Source organism: Pipistrellus hanaki (genome assembly GCF_964339955.1).
Source record: "Pipistrellus hanaki genome assembly, chromosome: 2".
Classification (NCBI taxonomy): Eukaryota; Metazoa; Chordata; class Mammalia; order Chiroptera; family Vespertilionidae; genus Pipistrellus; species Pipistrellus hanaki.
Window position 1 is genome coordinate 15,314,919 of NC_140504.1, and position 22,738 is coordinate 15,337,656.

A 22,738-nucleotide genomic window follows, 5' to 3' on the forward strand; every position below is an offset into this window, starting at 1 on the left:
GAGCATCCTAACTGTTATGCCGCTATCTGAGTTAGGTCAATAATAAATTCATTATAAAGGTGGCTTCTATACACTCAGATGGGGGAGGAGAGACAGGAAAGTGGGTAAAGAGGCTGGAGATAGGACCTGAGTCTCCTGCTGTGCTGCGCCCCACCCCCTCCCTCCACCCCTCTTCCCTACTTGAGATCTATTTATTTCTATTTTGTATGTAATCTTTGCATGAGGTCAGGGGTCAGTGGCTAAAAGAAACTTTTAAAATGCCACCTTTAGAACAGTTCTAGACAAAGGCTCCTCATTGTAGGCAGTCTTCACTATAGAAACTCGGAAATATTCTTTCCTTGAAAAACACAAGCTGAAAATTAGATGAACCCTATGCATTATAGTCCCTATTATGCATAGTGCATGGAGTAAAGAAATACACTGGGGCTGAATTTTCAATGTAATTTATGTGCAGTAGCTTCCATTTTAAGGACACGGACTTAACTAAAGCTCAGAAGTCAACTTGTCATCTTCCCCAGTCACCGGAGCCTGAGCAGGGCATGTCACATACTAGTTGGGGACCATCTGGCAAAAGTCCAGTGAGAAAAATTGCATGCCAGGTTCACGCTCGGTTGCCTAAAGTTTGAAAACAAATTTCTCTGAATGAAAAAAAAAATTTTTTTGAGGGGGAAAAAAAAATCTCCTAAGAAGATAATCCACACAGCCTTCTGAAGAACTTCTAGCTGTTAAGCATCTCATCGCAGAATCACACAAAGATGATTTAAAAGCCAAGTTTTGAAGTGAGATGTATGATTCTGGGCCTTCAACAGATTCTGACAAGATTTCACACACTGTCAGCGAGGTTCTTTTCTCTTGCCTCGCTTCCCTGTGGTGGGAGAGGGGACTGAGCCAATGCCCCAACCTTCTTACACTGGGGGAGCCACTTTGACCCAATTCCAGAAGCCCAGGGCTGTCCTTAATTAGCATTGTAATTTATATGGCACAATTATGCAAATTGGGTACATAAACAAAATTACCCTTTCAGGTTGGCTTTGCTACCAGAGAAATGCAAAGACAGTTAAAGAGGAGACTAAAGAAATAGAACACATTTGCTTGAATGCGATGCACCATTTCTTAATTTATCCATTCTTTTGTTTTAGTCTTTCACCTTGCACTTGGGGGTTTTAAAACTCTTCTTTTCTCCTATTTTGTTATTTCTCCTTTTCATGTGCCGTCTTTCTTCCTTTATCTACGCTTGGCTCTTTTCCTTGAGAAATTTTCCATCTCATTAATTCTGCTGCAGCGATTCATAACTCTTGAGGCCATGTCTTTGTTTTTGATATGACGACTATCTTGACTGTGTATAGTTTGTTTCCTTTTTTTGTTCTCCCAGACTCTCTCCTTTTCCCTGGCATCCCTTTTCATTTTACTCCATTTTTCTGTTACTTGGACTTTATTTTATATCTGTGTGGTGCTCCTTGACCGTATCTAGTAAACGCCCTCAGTATCGCATCACTTTTACTAAGCATGGCAAATAACAGGGGGTGGAAGATAGGAAATTTAAGATACTAAGCCCAGTTCAATGGAACTAGAAGCCAATGGCTGAAGGCAAGAGACACTATTTAAGTAGTTATTAACCACCAGGTAATCAATCAACAACTCAGCGTAACAAAGATAATTTTCCAACACTGGGTGATATTCCAAATGAGCCAGCCCCTTAAAGAGTTTAATGAACTTTAATATGGTACAGAAGATCAGAAAATATAAAATATTTAAAACTAGTAGAAAATATAACCTAGATGAACCTGGCTAGGCAAGAATAGTGACTATTGGTGCTTGACAATATATGGAAACTAAGTGTTAAGGGAATTTGTAGTAAAGGTGCTTGAACAGAATTGTTCATTTCTTTATCTGCCCAGAACCATGGCTCCCAAGGGGAAATATACCTTCTCCTTCTACAGCCCTCTGGCTATAGCAACAGCAGCCAAATTAAAATATAACCCAAGGAATAATAGATCCAACTTGGGCAAATCAGAGCACCCTCCCTCTGGCTCTAACTTTTTTCCACCTTGAATAACAATCATTTGCTTCCTGTATAGATTTTTAATCTCCATATAACTTTTTGACCCCCAACTCATCTCTCACTAAACTCTAGCCCCCCCTGGCTAACTTATAGTCTCAGGTCCTTACTTTGGCATCTTTCATGCCTTATTACTGGAATGGTCTTGATTTTTCAATGGATAGTTTCTTCTTATCATTTGAATCTTTTATATCTCCATCTAATGTTGACCTCCATTCCATCATTCAATATATAGATTGCCTGGTTTTAATTTAACACTATTGAAAATTGATCTATTTATTTATTTTGTATATGTACTTGCCTATCAGATATTTATGCATTACTTTGATTTGACCAATCAAATCCACTCTCTTACACAAGATGAAATGGGGAAAATATATTACTGAAAGAGTATTTTTAACATAGTAGATGAAAGTAGATTTAAAAAGGCTGAATATTTTGTTTTTCTGACAAAATTTAGATGTGGGTTTGAGAGAAAAATTAGATTATGAGTACTTTATTTTTTGTTTGTATCAGAATTGTAGTGTATGTGTAATTTTGTGACTTCTAATCCAGCAATTACCCGGTAAAAATGTAATGAAAAAGATCTGATTCAAATATGCACAAAAACCTAAAATTGTAAAAACTATTCTTAAAATATTTATGGGCCATGTAGGAAAACTTGAATACATGGAGAGACATAGTATATATAAGGAAGTCAAATATTATAAATTAGTTATTTAAGTCATCTACATATGGCTAAAATAAATGAAAGTTTTGGTGGGTTGTTGGATATTATTTTAATATTCTATACAATGTCTATTTGCTAGTATTTCATCAAGTGCATTGGAATTATCTTCTTAAACATTGATTATACTCTATGTATTTTTTTTCATTTTATATTATAGTTTTTCTCATTTCTATTTTGCTTGTTACTCTTTACAGTAAATTAAATAAATTTTTTCCTTTGAAAAAGATTATTCTGTGATTCATTTATTGATTTTACATTTCTCTAATTCAATAAAATTTTGTTGCTTTCCTCTCAGTGTTTCCTTGATTTATTGTAATTCACTTAAGTTCTTCAGGTAAAGACTTGACTTATTTACATTTCTTTTTATTGTAGTAAATACTAAAGCCCATGAATTTGTCTCTGACTGAGTATTAGTGATATTCCTGTGTTGAAATTTGGTGCTATAATGTTAGTAGATTTCTAAATAGTCTATGATTATGCTCTTATTCTCCAATTTGTCCCAACAATTATTTAGGCAAATGATCTGTGCATAATATTGCTTTTGTTTTATTATTGGTTTTTATTATTTCAGAGGTAATCTATGTACTATTTATTTTTTAGTATTGTTAAATTGTGACCAGATATGATTTCTGAAATTTCTGTTATCATTATCTTTGCCTGATACTGATATATTTTGGTAAATAAACAGATGCATGAAAACAAATGTATAGTGTCTGTTTGTAGGGCACAAATCTTCATAGACAAGAATTTTTAACTTTGACTTCTATTTTCTCGACTTTAATTATTTAAATTATCTGATTCTCCAATGATTTTGAAGTTATATATCATGTTTAAATTTTTTATTATTATAGTTTTCCTCCTAAAATGTCTACATACATTCCTTACACTTTATACTTTTGTTATTATCAAAGCCAAGAATGAAGCTCTTTAGTTGGATCCTTCCAGTTAAGAAGGATATCCTGTTACATCTTTCCTTCTACATTTCTTCCACTCCTCAACTGTAGAGAGCCACCTGAGAAGGCACATTGACATCCTTTTAATTCTTATCAGCTGAGCCCGAGGGCACTGGCAGAATCTTGTTATCAGTACTGATTTCTTATCTTTATCCATGTGCTTGGAATGAGGAACAAATAGGACTTTGACTTACCCAGATCTTGATATGCTAAATCTTGTACCAAAAACTGAGGAACTTACCAAATCTTGATGAATAGGATCTGGGCACACCCAAAACTCCTTTTGACCTTAAAATCCCTTTTGGAAACCAATAAATATGCTGTGTTGTCTGTGGTGAGTGTGACTGTCTCTCCATCAGAGAAATGGCACACACCTAGCGCCCAGCTTTATGAATCTATTTCTGCCTCTTGTCTCTTTCTTTCTCTAATTTCTTCATCCCCAGCTCCTCCACTTAGGGACTTATCGTTTTTCCATGCGGGACGCAGAAAACAGAGAAAATGCCCATCGCACTCACTACATCCGCATTCTCTTTCTAATTGTGGTCAATTGTAATCTATATTTTAATATCTATTTTGTCGTTGTTTAATCTTTTTAAAAAACAACATTTAAGTGCTTTATTTGGCCAATGGTTTTCACATTTGCATTCAGTTTTCTGATTGTACAAATTTACTTTTATGTTTGCTCACTGCTATGTTCCTGTCCCTGCACAATGCCTGGCACGTAATATGCTTTCAGAAATTCTAGTTAGGAAACCAAAGCAGTAAAACAGGAGAGTATTCTAACTACTGCTTCTACAATGTGTGCATGCTACTATAAACATGTTACCCCCCAAATTATGGTAAATCCATAGAGTAGATTTCACCTTGCTAGTCCCATCTCTGCCATGGTCACAGACATACATCCAAATCCATAGTAATGGGAATGAACTCTTAACTATTTCCTATATGCAAATACACTTGAAATGGGAGATGCCATTAGTTATTTTAATGGATTCACCTATAAGTAACACTAAATACTGGTCTCAAACTTGGTTGTTCATTGCAATCACATTGGGAGACTTTTCAAGGATCTTAATGACCTATCTACTCACCAGACCAATCAAATGCAAATCTGCTAGCATCAGTATTTTATGAAGCTTGTCATGTGACTACAGAGTGCATACAAAAATAGCACATAGGAGAGTCCATGGAATCTGAGCCCTTAGTCTAGTTATTGCTGTGGATATAATGAAACATGAGAAAAAGCTTTTCTGGATAATTATAAATTGATTCAGGAAACAGAACCTTCAGAGTTGGATAACCACATCAAATTGATTGAAAAAAAAACACTTATATCATTGATATAACTGCTGCTTTATCATTTTTTACCTGCAGGTGAATGAAGTGTGCATCTCTGTTTTGGGGTGAGAGTAGGGTTTTTTAAGAGTTGGTCTGATAGTTCAGTTAAAACCAACATGGAAAAATATATCATAATCCAATTTTTCAAAATTAAGAACTTTGCTTTATAAATTCGGTCTGTGCTTTCTTACACAAGAAAGCCTGAAATTCTAGCTTTAATATTGAGATCCTACAATTTTTTCTTTTTGCATATTACTAACTATATGTTTCCTGGTTTTATGGAGCCTCAGACATGTGAGTTCAGAATATGGATCATATCATTTTATTTTGAAGGATACCTGAAAATAGTCAAGAACCTAATTTCAGGCAAACTTTAAGTGGCATTATAGTATATGCATTTGCACACTATTAAATAACAAGTTAGAAAAAGCATTCAAGCTATAGTTAACATAATTTTACAACAAAGAGAGTCAACTATCTCTTTTAAATAGAATAATCTTCATTCAATTGCTACTTTTTTAAATTTAAAATTTGTTTGATAGCATCAATTAATTATTATAATTTATTCCAGCCTTATTGTGGTATAATTGACAATTAACATTATCTATATTGTATATATTTAAATTGTGCAATGTGAAGATTTAATATATAAGTACTTTGTGAAATGATAAACATTTAGCCACTATCAGGCTAATTAATACATCCAGTAAAATATTTATCTACCTTTTTTTGGCATGTGTGATGAATCACAAAAATCTATATTCAAAAATTGTTCAAGTATACAGTATTCACTACTAGAGGCCCAGTGCACAAAATTTGTACATGGGAGGGGCTGTCCCTCAGCCCAGCCTGCACCCTCTTCAACCTGGGACCTCTCGAGGGATGTCTGACTGCCCGTTTAGGCCCGATCCAGGTAGGATCGGGCCTAAACGGGCAGTCAGACATCCCTTTCACAATCCAGGACTGCTGGCTCCCAACTGCTCTCCTGTCTGCCTTCCTGATTGCCCCTAACTGCTTCTGCTCTCCAGCCAGATCACCCCCTAACCACTCCCCTGCCACCCTGATTGATGCATAATTGCTCCCCTGCCAGCCTGTTTGCCCCTAACTGCCCTCCTCTCTAGTTCTGGTAACCCCTGACTTCCCTTATCTGCAGGCTTGGTCACCTCTAACTGCCCTCCCCTACAGGTCTGGTCCCCCCAAACTGCTCTTCCCTATAGGCCTAGGTCCCACCCCCCTCTACCAACTACCCTTGCCTGCAGGCCCAGTCTCCCCCAATTTCCCTCCTCTGCTGGCTTGGTCACCCCTAACTGCCCTCCCCTGCAGGCTTGATCATCTCCAACTGCTCTCCCTTGCAGGCCTGCTCCCTCCCAACTGCCCTTCCCTGTGGGCGTGATCACCCACAACTGCCCTCCCTTGCAGACCTGGCCCCTCCCAACTCTCCTCCCCTCCTGGCCATCTTGTGGTGGCCATCTTGTGTCCACATGAGAGCAGTCATTTTTTGCCACATGGGGGCAGCCATCTTGTGTGTTGGAGTGATGGTCAATTTGCATATTATTCTTTTATTAGATAGGATTAGATAGGATAGAGGCCTGGTGCATGGGTGGGGACGAGCTGGTTTGCCCTGAAAGGTGTCCCAGATCAGGGTAGGGGTTCCCCTGGGGCATGGGGCAGCCTGGATGAGGGGCCTATAGTAGTTTGCAACTGGTCACCCCCCCCTCCCTCCCCCCCAGTGACCCAAGTGGAGGCCTTGGTATCTAGGATTTATTTATCTTCTATAATTGAAAGTTTGTAGCTTTAAGTGTAGGCCTGGGCAGTTCAGGGCAGGTGGAAAGCTTGGCTTTTTCCATTGCCAGGGAAACCCAAACCTCCAGCTTTCTCCGTGGCCTCAGCCATCTTGGTTAGGTTAATTTGCACAATTGCTCCTGATTGACTGGTGGGCGTGGCTTGTGGGTATAGCGAAGGTATGTTCACTTTGCATATTACTCTTTTATTAGATAGGATAGTCAGCATGTTTTACGTCAGAATCAATTACATTAGTGGTTAACATACTCGGATGTCTTATGAAAGAGATAATTTCTCTGGGAAAAGTGAACTAAATTATGTTGAAACTTTTTATTTTGGGCCTCTTGTGTGCTGAACAGTAAATTTTCATTGTATTGTTTGTGTTGCTGTTTCCAAGTTGTTAAAATATGCCCAATGCACTTGTCAGACACATAGCCTTTGTTATTTTTTAAGATTATCTTTCTTTGCAATAGAATCTGAATTTCCCAAGATACATAGCTTGATTGAAAGTTCCAAGCAGAATATAGAATCCTTGGACTTTCATCTTAGAAACAAATGATCAAAAAGATAATGTGAGTTGGGTGTCTTTTATAGTGATTTTAACATAGTCCAGTGGTTCTCAGACTGGACTTGGACCAGCAGCATTAGTGTCTACTGGGAATTTCAGAAATGCAATTCCCAATCTCTACCCAGGCCTCCCGAATCAGAAACTCTGAGCTCTGCATTTTAATAAGCCCTCTGAGTGATTCTGTTACACTCTATAGTTTGATCATCACACACAATGCAAAATATAGCTGATGTATCAAAATCATACACTTGAAAGCTATATAATCTTCTTTACCAATGTCACCCAATAGACTTAATTTAAAAATTTTGATGGTCTCTGACATGGCTGAAGTACCAAAAAAAAAAAAAAAAAAAAATGTACTTAGCAATAGAATAAACACAAAACAGTAAAACCAATGGTTCTATCATTGCCTTTTGTTTTATTTTGTTTAGAAAAAATTTTTTCTAAAACATAGCACTTACTCCGGAAATTCATTTTAATCTATAGTAGAATTGATCAAGGTACCTATCATTCTATTATATTTTTCCATTACCTATCAAAGATTTATGATTGCTTTTCCTCATCTTTCATTATATACTTAAGTGATCATTAATTCCTTATATCATTATATTAAATTTCACAAATTCTTATAAGCAACAAAATGGCAGATTTCATGTGTGTTTTACTTACCTCACTGAGATAATCCTACCTAATAAAGAGGGAATATGCAAATTGACCACCACACCATAACAAGATGGCTGCACCCACAGCAGAGGCAGGGATTCTGTAACACAATATGGCTGTGCCCACAGCAGAGGCCAAATTCCCATAATGAGCCTTAATGAGCAATAACCAGGGACTTGAGGCTGTGTGGTGCTGGGCCGGGGAAAGGGGCCTAAAGCTGCACCCCTGCCTGGTGGGGCTTGTCAGGGGGCCTAAGACCAGACCCCTACCCTGGCACTGGGCCAAGGGACCTGAGGCTGTGCCTCCCACCCAACAGGGCTTGACGGAGACCTCAAGGTATGCTCCCTGCCCCAGCCTGGGTAAGGGGACCTCAGGCTACACACCCAAACCAGGGACCTTAGGCCATGTCTCCCGACCTGGCACTGGGCTGTGTGACCTGAGACCATGCCCCCAACTTAGCGGGGATTGATGAGGGTTGGGCCAGCCAGGTCTGGATCTAGCCCAATGTGGATGAGACTGGCCAGGTCTGGGTCTTGTGTGATTTCAAGGTGCACATGGGTGGGCAGGGATTTGACTCTGGTTTCCATGGTGTGCCCCAGGCTCTGAGAGGAGGAAGATTTTCATATACATTTTACTATTTTTTCTTTCATCTCTGATACTTCTATTATAGAGAAAGGGCAATAAGCAATATTAAAATATTTCCTCTAATTAATTCCCTTTTAATGTGCACGAATTTTGTGCACCAGGTCACTAGTCTATAATAATAAAACTGTAATATGCTAATTAGATCAGATGTCTTTCTGGATGACCTTCCAGATGAAGCTGAGGCTGTGAGGGAAACCTGGGTCCAGGGAGCCTGCTGGTGGCAGGAGGGAAGCCCAGGTTCTGAGAGCCAGAGGGAAGTTGTCATTGGCAGCTGGGAGAAGGAAGGCCTACTCTTGAATGAATTTCATGCATCAGACTTCTAGTGTTACTATAATGATATCACTTACATGTTACATAATTAGATCTAATATTTCTCTAATGAGATACATCATGTAATTTGGAATCAGCTTCCCTATCACTATTCTAAATTTTCCAAGACAATTTGGTCATTTCATGCAAATTATTTTCTCCTTCTTTCTTTAAAATTCTAGTTGTTTCTGGATGGATATTAACATTCCCAATAACTCAAAAGATTAAGGATGTCAGCTGTCTTTGTCACAAAACATAGTGCATAACAATCATTTGCTGGGAGAATAAAGCGTCGCTCAGTTAACAAAAAACAAAACAAAAAACAGTTTAACTGAGAATATAGACTAGATTGCTCTAACATCCTTGCCTTTGTATGTTTACTGTGTATATTAAATTTTTATGATGTTATTGTTTAAGAAAGAACCCTTTTTTATATGAAGAATTTATTTATTAAGCAAGAGCTACATGCATGCTGAAGAATGTAGTAGTCATTTTTTTCAGTACCTTCTTATGTATGTTCAATAAATAGGAGGTGAAAATAAGTACATATGTATATATGAGGTTTGCTTCATTGGTTATTCACTCACATAAAAATACCTACATGCATTGTTAATATAGACAAATGAATACACAAGAGACATACGTAGAAAAAGTGAACTGCATGGAGGCATAGCCACAAGTTTACATACAATGCTATTCTCACCTCTCTGCTGGCTATAAATACATAACTCTTTATCTAAACTGTATTTGCTTGTTAATGAAACCAGAGCATGCAGCATTTCACGAAAGCGTGGTGAATTAATGGCTAAGATTACCTCACCTCCCTACAATCCTCTGAGTCTGCACAGAAGAGGAAATGAAGGGAGACAAACTGAACCTGTATGCTCAGGGACTCCCTTGATTCTGCCTGTCACCATCTTAAGCCGGTTCAAGGCCTCGGGGGAGTCTGTCTGGCTGTTCTAACCTTCCTCAGCCAGCCAGACGGTAACGGCTCACTGCTTTTATTCATTATCCTGAATGTAATGCACTAAATTTAACAAGGAACACACTCAGCGGGAATTTATTGGCCTTTTGCAGCATGATTGCAAGGTAGACTATGGATATGGATTCCAATTATTGTTGACACCCAGATAAGAAGAATAAAGCCTATACATAATTATTAATCAAAGTTGGTATTTTAGGGAGATTAAAATACATACATACATGAATGCATATATTTGTACTCCTATTGTGTAACTAGGTTGAAAGAACTCTTCCTGGCTGCACAATAGGAGTATTCCAATTAAACATGTCAATAATAAAATAGTAACATTTTCCACATTAAAAGAGCTGTGTGAAGATGTACAGCAGAGAGAAGGTTAACAAATTTCAAACCTAGACTTGTGTGTAATATGGAAATGGATGGTCAAATAAGCAGTAAACTTTAAATAAGGATTTAAGATTTTAATTAGAAAAGAATTCATTTATCATTTTTATTCTAGATAGTAACTATAGCTCTATTAAAATGTGGTAAGGCAGAGTGATTGTGAAAAAAATACAGGGTTATGCTTTCATACCTATATCACTGGAGTTACCTGATATGAAAATTAAATATTATGGGCATATGGATATTTACTAGTATGGTGAATCTTGAAGTCCCTGGTGTAAAAACATGGGAAGAACTAGAATTTTTACTGACTATGGGTAAGGATTTATTATTTTTGTTTTATTCATAATGGCCATAGAAAGGCAATAAATGTAAAGGCACAGATGAGAGAGAACAAAATTTTATATACTGGACTGCATATGAATAAAAAAGATTGAAAAATATAACTATTCCCATGATTAACCCAAATGAACAACTTAAATTGAAATAAGAAACCATATGCATCACTGGTAAATGCTTGAACCCTCAAGTCTTGAGCCACTAAATCAATCTCTTAGTCTGTTGCTTTGCCTGTAAATAGTGATAATTATAGTAGCTACCTCTATATTATATACTTCAAAGGTGCTAAGAAACTAGATCTTAAACGTTCTCACCACGCACAAAAAATCATAATTATGAAACATGATGGAGATGTTAGCTAGTGCTAAAGTGGGGCACATACCTGGATTGTGAGTTCCATTCCCAGTAGAGGGTGGTAATTATATAAGAATACATAAATGTATCAAATCAACATGTTGTACACCTTTAGCTTGCACAATGTTAGGTGTCAATTATAGCTCAATAAAATAATTCTGATAAATTATTTAATATAGTTCTGGACACAAAGTAAACTCTCAATCTAGCAAATTTTCATATTGCATATTATTTTATCTAATCAGTGTTGAAAATCATTAAACTGGAAAACAAATACCTTCATAATCTTTCTTTACACCTATATATGCTTCAATATACATTTGAGCTTAAGTATTTGAATTGGAAACAGAACATTTTATTCCTGTATTGATTAGTTTGGATTTGAGAGTGCTAATTTTATGGCAAAGTCCTGTTTTGTAATTGTGTGAAGTTAAACAAAGTGCGTTTCTGTTACTCAGCATGCTAACATATAACATTGGTCTAATGATACCTGCCTTTGAGGGTGTAGGATAACACTGGAGAAAACATATACATGTGTATATGTCTATTAAACTCAGCACATGGCATGGTATCATCCAAATATGTAAATTGTTTTTATTAGGGATCTGTGGATGAACCCTAGTATTTAGTCATCACTGAAATTCCATTTGGTAGTTTTTATTATGAAATGAAAGATGGAACATGATAATTGGCCTTTTGAAGACCACAAAATTAATAGCAAGAACCTAAGACCAGTGATCATAAGTCAATGTTCTTTCTATTGCAGTAAACTCCTTCAATCAATGACAAAATTGTGTGTGTGTGTGTGTGTGTGTGTGTGTGTGTGTGTGTGTGTGAAAGCCATGTACTCCTGATAGTTCTTGCACAGTTTGGGTTTTAGACAGAGAGTGGATAAGTGAAAATCATCTATGTTGTGCCATAAATTTTACTGTCTTTTCCTAAGAATGTCAGTAGGCTTACTTACTTGAGACCTTAATTGGAATACTGAGACAAAATTAAGTTCAGAAGAAGAAAGAAGTACTTATATCTCAATGTCGCCTACTCACATTTTGAGATCAGTCTTCATAAGGCAAATAAATAAGAAAGCAGTTTAGTAACACAAAGTCCATCAACCTACAAGGAATCCAGCATGACAATGAAATGATTATTTAAACTGAAAACTATCACCAACACTACCAATGAAAGACATATATATATAATTGAATTCTGTCACTACTCCAGAATATAGTTTTATTCCATAATATATATGATTTAGATGTAAAACAGTTCCTATAACTTACAGGTAAAGTCATAGTCTTCTGAATCAGAGAAACATGACCTATGTATGACTTTCAAAAATTAAGGAAATGCCGAAACCGGTTTGGCTCAGTGGATAGAGCATTGGCCTGCAGACTGAAGGATCCCAGGTTCGATTCTGGTCAGGGGCATTGCATGTGCCTGGTTTGTGGGCACATCCCCAGTGGGGGGTGTACAGGAGGTGGCTGATCAATGATTCTCTCTCATTGATGTTTTTAACTGTCTATCCCTCTTTCTTCCTCTCAGTAAAAAATAGATAAAAATATAAGTTAAAAATTTATGGAAGAAGAAATGAAATCAAATAATAAAGTCATGAATAAATGCTTACATTGAAAACATTTCATTCATTCAGTCATTCATTCACTCAATCACTCATTCAATAATGAAATATCAATTCCCTCCTCTAGGCCAGTTGGGAGCTAGCACTGAGGATACAGCATTGAATCAGATAAACAAGGTCATTGTCCACATAATAATAGAGAAATATATGTAACAATCATATAATTACAATTTTAATGAGGACATTGACTGCAATGGAAGCTTAAATGAGGATTTATTGTAAATATGCTCTTGGGTAAGGGGCAGAAGGGTCTTATTTGAAAATAACGTCACAGATGCCAACTGATTGAGTTTTCACATTGACCCACTGAGATCAGTACTGCTACCATCATTCCATTTACAGATTAAGAACCTCAGGTGCTCTAGCCAGTGTGGCTCAGTTGGTTAGGTGTTGTCCAGTGCACAGAAGAGTGGTGGGTTTGATCCTCAGTAGAGGGCGTGCAGGAGGCAGCTGATCAATGTTTCTCTGACTCTCTCCCTCTCTCTTCCCCTCTCTCTAAATAACAATAAAAGTATTTTAAAAAGAGACTGAGGAAAAAGGCACTAAATATCTTAACAATTCATACAGCCAGCAAGGAGTAGAGCCAAGATTTATACCCAGGCCATCTGGTTTTAGACTGCTCTTAACTACTGTGCTTCAGAGTTCATGTGCATTTGTGAGAGGATGATGAAGACACACTGCTGGTAGAAGGAAAAGCTTGTTGGAAGGACACGGGATAGAGACATACTTGATGCTCTACACCAGAGTGGCACTGTCCAGTAGAAATGTGAGCCACATATGTAATTTTAAAATTTCTAGTAGTCATATAACAGAAAAGTAAAAAGAAACAGGTGGTTAAAGTACTCTGGAAAGATGATTTGGCACTTTCTTATTATATGAAATATGCCAATACCATATGACCCAGCAATTGGACTCAAGTATTTACCCTAGATAAATGAAACCATATGTTCACAAAAAACCTGTACTGGTATGATTGTGGCAGTTTTATTCATAATAGCAAACACTAGAACCAACCCAGGCATCTTTCAATGGGTGGGGAGTTAAACAAAGTGTGGTATAACCACATAATGGAATGCTATTTAGCAAGAAAAAGGAATAAACTACTAATATATGCATGGCTTGGAACAATCTTCAGAGAATTGTGCTAAGGGAAGAAAGCCAATTCCTAAAGGACACACCCTGTGTGATTCCATTTCCCTAACATTCTTGACATGACAAAATTATATAAATGGAGAACAGATTAGTGGTTGCTAGAGATTAGTGCCAAGGAGGGATGGAGCATAAGAATGGGAAGATGTTGTTATAAAAATTTAATACAAGAGCAGAAACCGGTTTGGCTCAGTGGTGGAGCATCGGTCTGTGGACTGCAAGGTCCCAGGTTTGATTCCTGTCAAGGGCATGTACCTTAGTTGAGGGCACATCCCCGGTAGGGGGTGTGCAAGAGGCAGCTGGTTGATGTTTCTCTCTCATTGACGTTTCTAGCTCTCTATCCCTCTCCCTTTCTCTCTGTAAAAAATCAATAAAATATATTTTTTTAAAAAAATTTAATACAAGAGATTTTTGTGGTGAAACAGCTGTTTTGAATGTTGACATATACCTACATATATGATAGAACTGCATAGAACTAAACATACACACACACACACACACACACACGATTACAATTAAAACTTGGGAAATCTGGTAGAAATATTGTGATAATAAATAAAAGATATTACCATTGGACAAAACTAGATAAAGGGAACACAAGATTTCTCTTTCTTATAGCTGCATGGAAATATATAATTATCTCAACATAAAAATGCTAAAAGAAAAGATATTAAGTTTATTTTATTTTAGTTAAGCAAATATATCCAACATATCAAAAAAATAAAAACTATTGAGATTTTTACCTTTTTTTCATACTGTCCATATGAAAAAAAAAATCACATTCCAAATTTTCAATAGCCACATATGGCTGGTGGGTATCATTTTGGGCAGCACAGGTAGGGAAATCAAAGACAGGAAGTGAAGACATAGGTTTAAGAGTAGGCAAGGGTCAGGTTGCAGAGATAGAGAACATGTGTAAAAAAAAAAAGTGCAGTCTCTGCAATGACTCACCAAGCCCAATTTAGGGCTATTTCCCACTGCTTTCTCCCTCCTGCATCTCCTCAGCCATACCTTCTGGTCCTGGAAAATGCCAAGCATGTCCAACCTCAGGAACCTTGCCCTTGCTGTTTTCTCTGCCTGGAACCCTCCCCCCAGAATATCTCTCTGACATGCTCCCACACTTAGAATTGCCTCTGCTCAGATGTCTGTCAAAGGGTTTTCTTGCCCAACCTGCATTGCTCAGTGGTCGGGTGTCAACCTATTAATCAGGAGGTCATGGTTCAATTCACAGTCTGGGCACATGCCTGGGTTGTAGGCTCAATCCCCAGTGTGGGGTGTGCAGGAGGCAGCCAATCATTGATTCTCTCTCATCATTGCTATTTTTCTCTCTCTCTCTCTCCCTTTCCTTTTCTCTCTGAAATAAATTAAAATACTTTTAGAAAGTTCTTTCCTGATCTACTCATATAAAAGAGCAAATTCCAGTCTTGAATACACCCACCCATTTCTGACACCCACCCATTTCTGACAAGATAGTTTTATTTATCTTTTGTTCCTATGTTATGAATTTATTTGCATTATGTTATGAAATTCACTTTTCTATCCAGCAAATTCATTTAGAAATTCTGAAAAGTGGTGTCCATTATTTCTGGAAGTGCTATCAGAACCTTCTGATTCCTCTGGGACTTCATGACCTATCACCTTCTCAGAGAAGCATTCTACAACCACCCTAACCAGGATTTCTTTCTCCCATTGATTTCCATTACTGTACTAGATATGTACCTTAATTCAATACCTACTTATATAAAGATACTTGGGAACTGTTCTCACTCCAGGAATGCAGAAACTGTCTTCTTCTCTCTCAGTTTCTAGCACAGTGCTTTGTACTTCCTAGTTGGACTCAGATAAATATTGATGAACTGAATGAAATATGTCTTTTTTTTAATAATGTATGCATACTTCTGATATAGAAGAGTTAGTAGACAAGCATTGTATAAGATAGCCCTCAAACACAAAGGCAGAAGAAAGTAATATGTATTAAACTTTTGTAATACATTAACAATTTTTCATGTGATCTCATTTGGTACCCATGCTCTATGGAATGTTATTATTAACTCTGAATCTATGAGGAAATAGAAGCTCCGAAAGAATCTGTAACTTTTACAAGATCTAATAGCTGATAAATGTCAGGACTCTCCCTTGTCTGCCCGACCCCCATGTCCAATGTATTATTTCACCCTTTATGGTAGTGGTCAAATGATTCAGTATAGATATAGCTCTGGAGACAAGTGTTATGAGGTATATACTTTCCAAATTTACACAAAGTTTCTGGGACCCAAAGGAGGGCATGAAAAATTAATAACTATCTAGAGACATGCATCCAAGATATGTTAAGCTTCTAAAACTATATTTTATTTAAATAAAGGAATAGGAGTGTTCTTATCCAAGAGAATAGCAAATGATTCTGCATGATAAGGAATTAGGCTTACCCCCAAAAAGATAGGTCTGGTCTTTCTACTGGGTTCCTAGGAGGCAACCTCTAAACCCTTGGAATTTCCCAACTCCTAGGAGGGTCTGTTATTCATAGTGAACCCTTTGGGTAACCTGGTAAATTAATAAATGTTGCCTATGTAATGTGGCATCAATAAATCGCCAGGTGCTGAAGCTCGCATGCATTTCCTCTGTTGACGATACTCCATGTGTAGTGAGTGATACACATCAATACTAGAGGGGAATATATCCTGAAGACAATGGAAGTCACCCATTAGGTACTTTTCTGGACTCTGCACTTTGTCTCTTCCTTTGGCTGAGTTTGGGTGTCATTTCCCTGCAATAACTGAAACTGTAAGTATAGTAAGCTACAGTTCTGTGAGTCTTTCTAGTGAATTATCAAACCTGAGGGTAGATTTGAGAAGCCCTGAACTTGAAGTTGGTGTCTAAAGGGTGTTTTTTTTTGTTGTTGTTTGTTTGTTTGTTTGTTTTAATATATTTTATTGATTTTTTTACAGAGAGGAGGAGAGAGGGATAGAGAGCTAGAAACGTCGATGAGAGAAGCATCGACCAGCTGCCTCTTGCACACCCCCTACCGGGGATGTGCCCGCAACCAATGGACATGCCCTTGACCAGAATCGAACCTGGGACCTTTCAGTCCGCAGACCGACGCTCTACCACTGAGCCAAACCGGTTTCGGCAGAAGGGTGTTTTTGTATGTACTCTTTAATTCTGTTACCTGGACCCTAACTCCTTGTAAGTTGGGCTCAAAAATCTTGGACAACCCCTCACTGTGGCCACCGCTGGACGGAGTGAACCACTCTTTCCCATGTGTAATAAATACTCTGTTCTATGAAAAAAAAAAAAAAATCTTGGACAATTTTGAGGGTCTATAAGACTATATATTTCACTATGTGCAGATGTACAGTAATAATAAAATCATTTTAGTGATTCTTAAAAATGTATTTTGAAATATTAAAAATTTGTGGGTATGAGGATGCATGAAAATCGACTGCAAACATTCAAAGTATATAGGCATATTTGGTATTGTTCCAGGGACAAAATTTGGATCAAATAAGAACAATCTTTCTAAAAATTAGAGCTAGTCAAATATGTCATTATGAAAGTAGCAAGTGCTCCATCTTTGAAAATGTTAAATCCTAGTGTAGAATGATGTAAGCCAGATGTATTGCTAAGGGATTCCAGCCTCAGAGGAGAAGTGGGTAATTTTTAAGATACTGTATCTCCAAACTATTTCTTAAAAATAGCAACCAATAAAGCCTGGCTTATGGTCTTTATTTCTTTAAAATAGCAAGTAATAAAGCCAAGTTATGGTCTCTATTTCTTTAAAATAGCAAGTAATAAAGCCAAGTTTACATGTCTATATTTTTACTTTGGGGGCAAACACATTTGGAAGAATAGAATTATAAAAATCCACATTTTATATTGTAGATTTATGTAATTTTCTGAAAAAGAAATTCAATCCCTTATAGGGAATGAGAAGAGATTCAAAGGACCTTAAAACTTGAAGAGAATTCATAAAGGGAATGTTGTCCTCAAGTCTAAGAAAGTTATTTTCCAATGGTTTCAAAATGGAAAATGGATTTAATGATATGTTATTGAATAATTGGAGTATTTTATCCTTGATACCATAGTTTTAAACTAAAAGCCTCCATTCGCATAGAAAATGAACGATAATTATGTATCTCTAATAAATATATAATGAATATATCCCTTCATATCTGGAAAGGAATATATTATCATAATGAGCTAACTATAAATAAAAAAAAAACCAATTTTCTAGTTTTTTTTAAATAAGAGGAATAAAAAAACATGAATGAAAATCTGTGAACACTCACATACTTTTATTTTCATTCTCAAGAATGCACACATATTCTGTTTTTAAAAGACAATTAACATTTCATATTATGTGTTTATGTTTTTGTTTCATCTATGCATTTCAGAATAGTGACAGAAATGCACCATCTCATTGGAGTAGGCTGGAATGGTTCAAGGTGTTTCACCACAAGATAGTTCTGATGCTTTCAATTGGTCTTCTCTTTTATGGGTCACCACAACACAATATTATTAAAATGCTACTCATTCTTTTCTGAAAATAACCCAGGAATATTCTGGTTTGGAGGTTGATATAGAACTTCATATTTGTTCAAAGCCACTTTACCTGGAATTTCTCTATATTTTAATTAAATTTTAGACACATGACTAGAATAGTTCAATCACATATTCACTAGGGTAGTGGGGCTCAAACTTGCTCAGTTAGTGCAATCACTGAAGATTCAGGTGCTCCTTTTGAAATATCATGAAATAATGACACATGAAATTCTTACATGAAGTATTTTATTCCCAGATTATGCTATTATAATACATCAGTTGACCCTTGAACAACACAGGTCTGAACTACATGGATCAATTTTATGTGTGGATTATTTTCAATAAATACACAATTGGCCTTGTGTACCCCTGGGTTTGGGGTTTTTAATTTGTGGAATCAACAAATCATGGGTCAGAAACTGCGTTTTCCATCTGCAATTAGGAGCCTGAGGATGTGAAAGGCTGACTGTATGCATTGTTCTGTGTCGTATTATATAAGGAACTTTAGCATCTGCAGATTAGGGGGCCTATAGGGTCTTGAATCATCCATGGAAACCGAGGGGTGACTATAGTTAAATTTTTAGGGAGTCAAAAATTATATACATGGAGTTTTGACTGTTCAGGAGTCAGCACCTCTAGCCTCAAGGATCAACTGTACTTATAAAAGCACAAACATATTCCTACTCAGCCAGAATAAAGACAGGCATTCTGTGTGTTTTTTAATGATACCATTTATGATAGAATTTTGCTAATATAATGAAAGAACCTGAAAGAAACATTGCAGTCCAGTTCTCTCTTTACAGGAAATACAAGCAGAGAAACACATGGCTAATCACACTACAGGGAGGCAAAGAACAAAATCCAGAATGACAAAGACACTAAAGAACAACTGACTCGGTTTCATCAACAAACTGCAAAGAACTAATAAAATAAAATAAAATAAAATAAAATAAAATAAAATAAAATAAAATAAAATAAAATAAAATGAAATAAAATAAAATAAAAATGAAACCTATAGCTTCAAAGGAACTTTAGAAATATGCCAAAACATGCCAATCAAATGCTATATGTAGCCTATTTTTAAATTCTCATTCAAGAAAATTGACTGTAGAAAAATGACAGAATTAGGAATATTTATACATTTATGGATATTTGATATTAGAGAACTATAAGTATAAGAATAATGCTACTATGCTTTAAAAAACAGTACTCTACCTTTAGAGATACATACTGAAATCTTTATAGATGCATGCATTTTATCTGTTGCTTGGGCTTGCTTCAAAATAATTCAGGAATTTAGGAATGTGTGACTTGTGGGTATGAATGAAACCAGATTTTCCATATGTAAGAGAAGTTGAATAGTTGGCTATATATTGGAAGGAAAGGAAATAACTATCTCAAAGTAATATCCGCACCCCTATGTTCATTGCATCATTATCTACAAAGCCAAGATTTGCATATAACTTAAGAGTTGGTCTTTGGATCAATGGATAAAGAAAATGTGATACACACACTCACACAATGAAATACTATTCAGCCATAAAAGACAGGAAAATCTTGTCATTTGTGACATTCATAAACCTTGAGGGCCATATGATAAGTAAGCCAAATTTTTAGGAACAAATTATAGGTGGCCGCCAGGGTTATGGGGAAAAAAGTGATGGTGGTAAAAAGGTGCAAAGTATCAGTTATAAGATAAATAAATTTGGGAAATATAATGTACAATATGGTGACTATAGTTAACAATACTGTATTGTTCACCCTAAAGTTTCTAAGAAAGTAGATTTTAATGTTCTCAACCTCAAAAACAAAGTAACTAAACTATTTGAGGTGATGAATGTATTAACTAACCTTATTGTTATAATCTCTCAATATGTTGTTATATGTCAAATACATGTTAATATAGCTGGGGGGATATGTAAATTATCCTCCCCCACAAAAGTTGAATAGTTTAAATTCTATGTGTGATGAGTACACAGAGGTTCTTTATGCTATTCTCTAATTTGCGTATATTTGGAATTTTCTGCAATAAATGTTTATAAAAAGAAAGTGATTATATAAAATACTAGTGGATTGGTGCATGAAATTCATGCAAAGGGGATGGGGTTGTCCCTCAACCCGGCCTGCACCCTCTCCAATCTGGAAGCCCTTGGAAGATGTCTGATTGCTGGTTTAGCCCCTATCCCACTGACTGCCAGGCCTAAATCGGCATTTGGACATCCCTCTCACAATCTGAGACCGCTGGCTCCTAACCGCTCACCTGCCTCATTGCCCCTAACCACTTCTGCTTGCCAGCCTGATCTCCCCCTATCCACTCCCCTGCTGGCCTGTTTGCCCACAACTGCCCTCCCTTGCTGCAACCTGCCTCTTCTGCTGGGACCCACCTTTTCCAAGTAAAATGGCAGAGACACCTGGACTGGCCTACTCTGCACCACACAGAGCTGCAGGACCCACAGGCCTTACCATGCGGAGCAGCCACCAGGCCCCACCTCTACTGTCCATGTGGCCATCTTGTGGTGGCTATCTTGTGGTGGCCATCTTGTGACTACATTACACCAGGTATCACAAATGGGTGTGATGCCACCTAGGCTTTTATTATATAGGATATTTTCATTACTATTAGCAAAATCAGAAAACCAAAAGAAAACAGCAAAAAATGATCTGGAAGAATTGATTGAAACAGGAAATTCAGTAATTGGGTGTTGAGGGGGGAATTCTGACCAGAGTTTGGGATGAAGTTTTCCACTTTAAAAAGTGTAGTCTTCTAGAAAAGAGAGCCCTTAAGAAACAGAGTAGGATAACTGCTATAAAACTAGCATATTTGAATTACATGCCAGGAGAAGTGCAGAGAAAAAGATTAATATTATGTAGAAGGTTAAAAGGAATACCTTACCTTATTTCAAAGACCAAAGTCTGAGTCAGACATTTTATAGAAGCACAACTGTATAGATTGAGAGAAATGAGCAGAAGCGATTAGGAGGTAACTTAAAAAAGCAATTTTATAGTATTTAAATAGCAGAAATTAGTACTTTTCCTACTAATACATAGTAGTTAGACCTTAGCTGTGTATTAATCACTTTCAAGGTCCATATATATTTTTTCACTAATTTGTTTCAGAAGGGATGTCCATTTTGGTGCCAGGTTACTCAAATTATTGTCCATATTTTGTTATTTCATTCCTGTTGTCCAACTGGGACTGCTTATGGCCAAACAATATAAGAGATCCATATTACTAATTCAATCTGACTGTTTGCCTCAAAATTTGAGTGAAACCTTTACCTTTTTGTTGGCCCATTCCTGGTCTTGAACTTGTCAGAGTGTATCTGTTTTGATTTATAGTCAAAATGAACTCATTATTCCATCAATAATTGAACTATGCTCCTAGGATGCATTCCATTTAACACTGAAGGGAAATAACACAGCTTGACCCCTGTGAAGTGTTGTGAAGAGCCGCAGTCAAGTGGAGCTTCTTTTATCCTGGCTGGAGCATGTGGTTGCTATCTTAACCTTGAGCTGGGCAGAGTCATGAATAGCTACATAAAATTCCTTTATCGCTGTTGCTTCAATGGTAAGAGGCCTTATTAACACAAAGGGATTACATTGGATTGAATTTTAGCTAAACATTTCATTTGAATGCTTACCATAACAAACTAAAGAGGGAATAGCTATTACTTACTGAGTATGTGTATGCTAACCAAACGCTGAGCTAAGGGCTTTGCATTCAGCATTACATTTATACACATTTTCACTCTTTTTTGACTTTCCAAGAGATGATCCAGGCACTTGCTCCCATCAAGATCACACTCTTTTCTCTAGAATTAGCAATGACAAGTGAGCAAACTTATTGCAGCTTTTAAAAAAAATATATATATTTTATTGCTTTTTTTTTATAGAGAGGAAGGGAGGAGGATAGAGAATTAGAAACATCAACGAGAAAGAAACATCGATCAACTGCCTCCTGCACACTCCCCACTGGGCATGTGTCCACAACCAAGGTACATGCCCTTGACTAGAATCAAACCTGTGACCCTTGAGTCTTTAGGCCAATGCTCTATCCACTGAGCCAGTCTGGTTAGGGCTTATTGCAACTTTTAAGTGTGCATCCTGCTGTGCGCATGAGCCAGCTCTGCAGATCCATCTTTCTCAGCTCCAAGTTAAGTGACATCATACTGATAGTTAAAAATGGTCATGGTGGGAGAATTTACCACCAATATTAGTAATTGTCTTCCCCCCAAAAAAGCCAGTTGTTAGACATTTACCAAGACACCACTGTATGTATCCCTCTTTCATTTTCCCATAAGAAAACAT